This window comes from Mus pahari, chromosome 14 (genome assembly GCF_900095145.1).
Source record: "Mus pahari chromosome 14, PAHARI_EIJ_v1.1, whole genome shotgun sequence".
Taxonomy (NCBI): Eukaryota; Metazoa; Chordata; class Mammalia; order Rodentia; family Muridae; genus Mus; species Mus pahari.
Genome location: NC_034603.1, coordinates 17,948,821 through 17,955,917, shown reverse-complemented (window position 1 = coordinate 17,955,917; position 7,097 = coordinate 17,948,821). Strand labels below are relative to the sequence as shown.

General features: G+C 43.7%; 1 protein-coding gene across 2 annotated transcripts in view; it reads left to right on the top strand.

Moving 5' to 3' along the window:
- Positions 1–331: 331 nt before the first annotated feature.
- Cnot6 (CCR4-NOT transcription complex subunit 6) overlaps positions 332–7,097 on the top strand; it is a 41,123-nt gene continuing 34,357 nt past the window's right edge. For both annotated transcript variants that reach the window (XM_021211681.1, XM_021211680.1), the window contains exon 1: positions 332–446. The gene's annotated coding sequence lies outside the window, so the exon portion shown is untranslated. The remainder of the gene's footprint in view (positions 447–7,097) is intronic.

The window sequence follows — 7,097 nt, the reverse complement described above, 5'->3', positions numbered from 1 at the left end:
GGCGAGGCGGCGGTGAGCGGGGCGCTCTCTGGCTGGGGTGGGAGGGGGACGGCGGCCGCCGCCATGATGCTTGTTTGCTTTCAATGAAAACGAGGGGGGCGCGGAAGAGGAGGCGTCGGCGTCGGTGGCGGCGGCGTCGACGGCGCGGAGGCGAAGGCGGCGGCCGGCGCGGCGAGGAGGGCGAGGCCGGGGTTCGAGAGGGCGGCAGGGCGTAGCGGCGGCTCGCGGGGTCCGGGCGGCCGAGGCGGGCGGCTGAGGAGCGGCGGCTGAGGAGGGGGAACAAAGAGCGGCGGCGGAGGCGGCTGAGGAGCGGCGGCGGCGGCGGCGGCGGCGGCGGCGCTGCAGCAGCGGGCGGGACTGGTATGGTGGTTCCACAGGGCAGACCCCGCTGCACTCACCGGGAGGAGGCGGCGGCAGCGGCGGAGGAAGGCGGCGCAGCTCGAGAGGTGAGCGCGACGGGCCCGAGCGACGTCCCGCCGAGGCTCTGCCGCCTGCGCCCCCCCATCCCCCAGGGGTCGCGCCCCGGCTGGGGGGGACCCCCCGAGCGCGCACTCGCGCACAACTTAGGAGTTCTCCGAGTGACGTCTGTCCGTCCCCCTCCTTCCCACCCAGCGATCGCCATCCCGTCGGTCCCCTGGCCGCGCCCCCCGCGCGGAGTCCCGGGGCTCGGCCCGGGTCGTGGGGGTGGGGGGTGGGAGTGTTGATTGACGGCGGGGCGGTGGCGTACAGAGGGCGGTGGCGTGAGCCCTGGCTTCTCGGACCCCCGCCTCCGGTCACGCGCCCCCAGAGAGGAGCTGGGGTGCCGGGACTAGGGACACACTAGGAACCGGTGGCAACTTTAGGAGAAGTGGCTTTGGGGGGCGGTGCACTGTGCGGCGTGGAACTTGGCACTCGGTGGATGCACTTAATGCTCACCCTTTTCCTCCTAAAGTATTTTAAAGTCCGTTTAACGCAGATATTGTTAGGGGCGGGGCGGATTACGTGGCCAAAGAAGTGATTATCAGCTGTAGAGATTATTGGACTCAGGACTCAAGTACTAATTTCTGGAAAAAAAAATATCCCTAGTTGAACCAAAGCGGATGTAGCCTTTTCATGTTTCAAAGACTGGTTATTTTTCTTTGGTAATATTTTTTTTTTTCCGCCTTGACTCTTTCTACCCTGACACGGTCTATAGAGACTGCTCATAAGCAACTGTAATTCTTTACTTTTAACTGTTCCTGCAAGTGACAACATTGTGAACGGGCCATCTTGTTACTGTGTTTAAATAATCTGCTAGAACTTGAGTACAGGTAAACCTGTTTTACAGGTAGCTTGCCTGATTACTGCTAGGTCTAAGTTCTTCTCTGCCTCTTGTTTGGAATTTTAACTTTGGAGAATAAATGAAAAACAATTCGGTGTGTAATAGCACTGTCTTTTCCACACTTCCCTAGAAATTTTCACCATCCCACAACCGTTCTGTAGGCTGGTCAAAAGATTGTGAAGGCGTATTTTGCTTTTTGTAATTGCTGCCAGTCTTTTGAAGTTGGCGCTTTGAAGAATACATTTTAGAATTAAAATTACGTGGAGCCAGTGGTCTAGTCTAATTCTCTGACGCTGGCCCCGAGGAACCAAGCCTAGAATGAAGAGACTGGATCAGGATATTAGAGTTAGGAGGGTAGTCACAAGGCAGACGTTAAGGGTGATATAGTTGTTAAGTATTTGGGGTTTGGAGAAGGAAGGGGGTATTTTTATTGGGTAGATATTAAAGTAGGTCAGGGTGGCCATTTCTCAGTAGGTGCACAAGGTGCTTGCTAACATGGACAAAAACGTATGTGGCAGACATTTTCTAGTCTGACTGGAGTATTCTTGAAAGACAATCCTTGTATAAATTCAGATGTATTATGGTTGCTGGGAAGTTTCAGGCTTTTTTTTTTTTTTTTTTTTTTTTGAACAGACATAATACGCTGATATACAGAACTTGGTTCTGACTACAAATAAAGGCATTATAGGAATTTGCCTACTATGCATATAGTTTTAACTAGTATTTTGGTTAATGTTTAAACATCTGACTGAATCCATGTTAACTTTAACAACAACAAAAAAAATCTTAAAATACAGTTCCTGCTGGTCTGGAACTTTTTTTGTAGAATGGGCTGGCCTTGAACTAAGAAATCCTCCTGTTTGTGCCTCTGGAGTGCTGAGGTTAAAGGTGTCCAGCACCATGCTTCAGTTTTTCATTCAGTGCAGCCTAGAAGGACAATATATGTAAGACATACTGGAAGAAGTGCTTGGATACTTCGGTCCTTGTGTGGTGAGGGATCAATATCTCCAGTGCACATGCAGCCCTCTCCTGACAAAGTTCCACTGGCTAGGAAGCTCAATCTTGCATGTCTTATCACTCTGAAAATGTCCACATATATTCAGGTAAAAATGTATAATACGCACATACACACACAGTATACTTTTATTGTAGAGAAGAAAGCGCTGTTAATTTTTTAAACCTTTTAGCTTCTACAAAACAAGTAGTTTTTCTTAATTGTACCTGTTAATCAGGCTATGGAGGTAGCCATGTTACCCGAAAGTTAAGTGCTGACCAAACACAAGTATAACTGTATACTGTGTACCTTTGAGTACAATGGAATGCAGTAGAGTTTGGTGTTTGAGTAAGTAGTTAAAGATTAGAAAAGAGTGATTATTTGAGTCTAAGATAGAGGCTAATTCAGGCTGCCTTAATTTTACTCTTTGGCCTTTACTTTTCTGTTGTCCCTTTATATATTTCAGATAAGTTGCACACTGAGGAATAGCATTTGATGGTCCTGATGATGAGAATTCAGAGATGTCCATATTCAGTTTCTGCCTTCTTGTCCTGCATAGGATTGAGTAATGGGTACACAGTGCTTCAAGGAACCTAGAATGATTAAACTTATGGATGAGGGTGTGGTGCCAGTTTAAAACCAGTAACACTGAGTAGAAGAAGCTTGCCAAGTTGGAGAAGGGGATCATTCTAAACAAAGGGGACAGTGATCAGACTGAGGTATCGGGTTTGGGGGTAAGGCCAGGCACCGTAAGATGTTACTGGAACAGTGGGAGTGGATTGAGAGCAGCTTTAGAAAAGGTGTGTCTAGCCTAGATTTTGAAGGACTGCTGAGCTTTGTTTCCCTGTAGCAAAAGGACGGTCTGACTTTTTTTTTTTTTTTTTTAAACAAGAAACAAAGTTTTAAAGATAGCTAGGTATCAGCTTGGGGGAATAAAGATCATGCAAGTAAAATTGGAGTCATATTTGAAATAATACAAGTAGTGACTGTGTGTTTTGATTCGGATCTGGTGTCTTTGGCTCCTTTTGTAATGGGCTTGAACACTGCCCAATTGCTCTGAAATACAAGGCCATGTCAAATCAGAATGTTGGTGTTTTAGAAGATGTTAAGAGCAGTCAAAGCCATGAAAGGCCTAAAATGATACACTGGAGGTTTGTGGACTTTGCTTCCTGGAGCTCAGACAGGCTAGAGAACTTAATTGGAACAGTCAGGTCAACCTGTGTGCACTAGGATCAACAGTCAGGTTATTTAGGAATATTGTGATGTTAGGGTATAGTAAGTATTTCGTCAAATGCTGGGGGAAGATGAGTTTTTCCTCTAAATTCCTGGAAGTAGAATATTGAGACTTGGAAGCCGTAGGACTCTTAATTAAAAGTGCTGTTACAGGGCTTGGGAGGAAGTGGAATTGGAGTACAGCACTCCAACATTAAAAGAACAGGAACTTGGTAAGAATGGTAGCATATCTTTTTCATGTTAAATGGCTAAGAAGTAGATCAATATTACAGTAACTATGTACCTTACCTCAAAAAACACCTGGTGTATTTGAGCTGCACATCCGCAGGGTTGCTTCTTGTAAATTACTCTGAATTGCTAGGAGAGTTCCCTGAAAGCCTGGAAAACTGATAGTAAAGTTGAGTGGGTGTGGTCCACAACACTGAAGAAGCTGACTTACTGGTTGGTGTTCCTGTCTTACGTATTGGTTCACCTAGGGCAGTTTTCTATCTTTGTCTAATGTGGGTTTTTTTTTTCCCCCCACAGATTAAAATAGCACATAAACAAGTGAGAAGTTTGCAGTGATTGTTCATTATTAAGTCATTCATGTTGGAACAAATTCACGTTTTTCCAAACAAGTGTTGTATAGACTAACTAATTATACTTTAACACAGTATTTTTTTTTAAGATTTATTTATTATATGTAAGTACACTGTAGCTGTCTTAAGATGCTCCAGAAGAGGGTGTCAGATCTAGTTACAGATGGTTGTGAGCCACCATGTGGTTGCTGGGATTTGAACTCAGGACCTTCGGAAGAGCAGTCAGTGCTCTTAACCGCTGAGCCATCTCACCAGCCCCTTTAACACAGTATTTTAACATAGTATTCAATTCAGAGTGAGTTTGCAGTGGTGCAGAGAGACAAAGAGTAATAAACATAGCAGGTTATATGGTGATTGGAAATATATAAACCATTATGTGTGTCCTTAGGAAGAATCTAATTTTGCCTGGGAACCTTTGAAGGAGTTACATCAGTGATGTTGAGCTGAAGTTAGAAGATGACTAACGGTTGTCAGGCTGAGTAGGGTGTTAGAGAGAGAGTGAGCAACAGCGTCACACACAATGCGGGCTATGCAAGGATGCTGGATAGAAGACAGGAACAACCTTGGCTACTTGTCTTAAAATGTTAGAGCATCTTCCTGTATAACGTGGGAGCCCATTGAACATTCTCATGTGACATACCTGGGAAGCAGGTAGTAAAAATGGGGAGGAGACTAGATGAAAAGGGTCAGGATACACTGAAGTGGAAGGTTCTGGTTACGTGATGTACATGGATTATAGAGATGATTAGGTCTTAATGAGACAATGAGGGCATTAGCATTGAGGGGAGAAAAACTAGGATACTCTGTAACAATTTTGAAGATACTAAAATTAAGATAATACAGATACTGCATAATAGCTGTTTCTCATTTCTCTAAATTTTCCTTTTTGAGTGTGGATAATAATAGTCTTCAGTATCAAGGGGTACAATATCTTTTTAAGATTGAAAAAAAATCTGTCTCTTTATATTTTTGAGACCAAGTCTCTCTATGTATCCTTGACTGGCTTGGAATTCACTCTACTCCAGACTGCCTCTGTATGGTATTAGAGGCCTACACCACTCCACTTGGCTTGAGGGTACCATTTTAGTGCATGCAAAGTGTCTGAAAGGCCTGAAAAGTAGTGAGTGTGCAAAAAATACTCATATGCTAGTTCAGGGTGTGGCAATTATCAGCACAACTCAATTTTGCCTTTATGCCTATTGATGTTTACTTGGTTTGACTTTCTGCTTCTTTTTTTTTTTTTTTTTTTTTAAAGATTTATTTATTTATTATATGTAAGTACACTGTAGCTGTCTTCAGACACTCCAGAAGAGGGCATCAGATCTTGTTACGGATGGTTGTGAGCCACCATGTGGTTGCTGGGATTTGAACTCTGGACCTTCAGAAGAGCAGTTGGGTGCTCTTACCCACTGAGCCATCTCACCAGCCCGACTTTCTGCTTCTTATCTCAAGGTATCCTAGAACCAGTATTTTCAGTTCCCATGGACAGTAGGAAGGTTCTTTTAGTCTGGTTTCTTTGGATTTCACCTTCACCACTTGAAACCTTGTTTTATTTTATTTTTTAACTATCACAGCTTTCCCCTTTGAATTCATATAAACATTGAGTATGACCTAACTTAGTAGATGCAGGACTTAAAAATATGTTCTACTGACTCAATGATGTAGCAACCACATAGCACTTATATTTTATTAGGTATTAAAAGTCATCTGGAGATGGCTTAAACCATATAAGATATTTTGTGATTATTTTATTTTACTTTATTTTTGATAAGGCACATTCTGAAAGTTTTGTATTCATTTGGATTCCTGGAACCAGTCATCCTGGAATCAATCCCTAGCAGATACCTTGGGACAACTGTATTTAACACTGTCTCAGGTACGAGAGTCAAATTAAAGTTAGTTTGGGGATAGTCACCAAAGATGATACCTAGAATGAAGGTAGGAAGACAGTAGACCAAAGAAATAGATCTGAGACTGTGCAAATAACTCAGATAAGATATGAAGGATGAAGGCAGAGAATTGGTGAGAAATTTGTGTTAGAATTGGAGTCTGAATACTCATTTTGACTTGGAAAACTGGGCATGCTTCATAGGCGGAAAGACAAGGTGGAAGATCAAGAGGCTAAATTTCCTTTTAGACTTTTATTTTGTTCTCTTCCTACTGTAAGGTAAAAGAAATGAACGAGCTATGTAGTACATTTGATACAAGATTATTGGAAACATGAGTTATATTGTATTCTAGTCTCTTATGAAGCAATTTCAGAATGGTCTTTGGAAAATGAATAAATCTAAAGCTGTGCATTGTAGTGGACTTCTTTGTTCCCAGTACTTGGGAGGCAGAGTCAGGTGGATCAGAGTTCAAGGACAATCTGGTCTGCATAGTGAGGTCCAGGCCAGTCAGGGCAGTGTAGTGATAATCTGCCTAAAAACAAATAAATGCACAGGGTTAGAGAGAGATGGCTCAGTGGTCTAGAGCACTTGCTGTTCTTAAAGAGTACTAGGGTTTGGTTCCCAGCATCTATATGGTGACTCAAAACCACCTGTAATTTCAGTTTGAGGGGATCTAGTGCCTACTTTTGTCCTCTGCAGGTATCAGACATATATACAAGCACTTGTGCATACACGTGGAATGAAAATAAATCTTGATAAATCTTTAAGAATGTTCTTTGGAAGCCTAGCAGTGGTGGCACTGTTGTAAATCCTGGCACTCGGGAGGCAGACAGGCAGAGTTCTTGGGTTTGAGGCTAGTTTGGTCTACAGAGTGAGTTCAGGACAGCCAGGACAACACAAAGAAACCCGTCTTGAAGAACAAAAGAATGTTCTTTGAAGGACATTCCATAGAACTCTGTTATCGCTTTGTCTAATCTTGTGTGGTGAGTACAGTCATGGTTCTATGTTGTAGGAAAATGGTTTGTGATCTACTTTTAACTGGAAATAGTGACTAGAGCCGGGCGGTGGTGACGCATGCCTTTAATCCCAGCACTCGGGAGGCA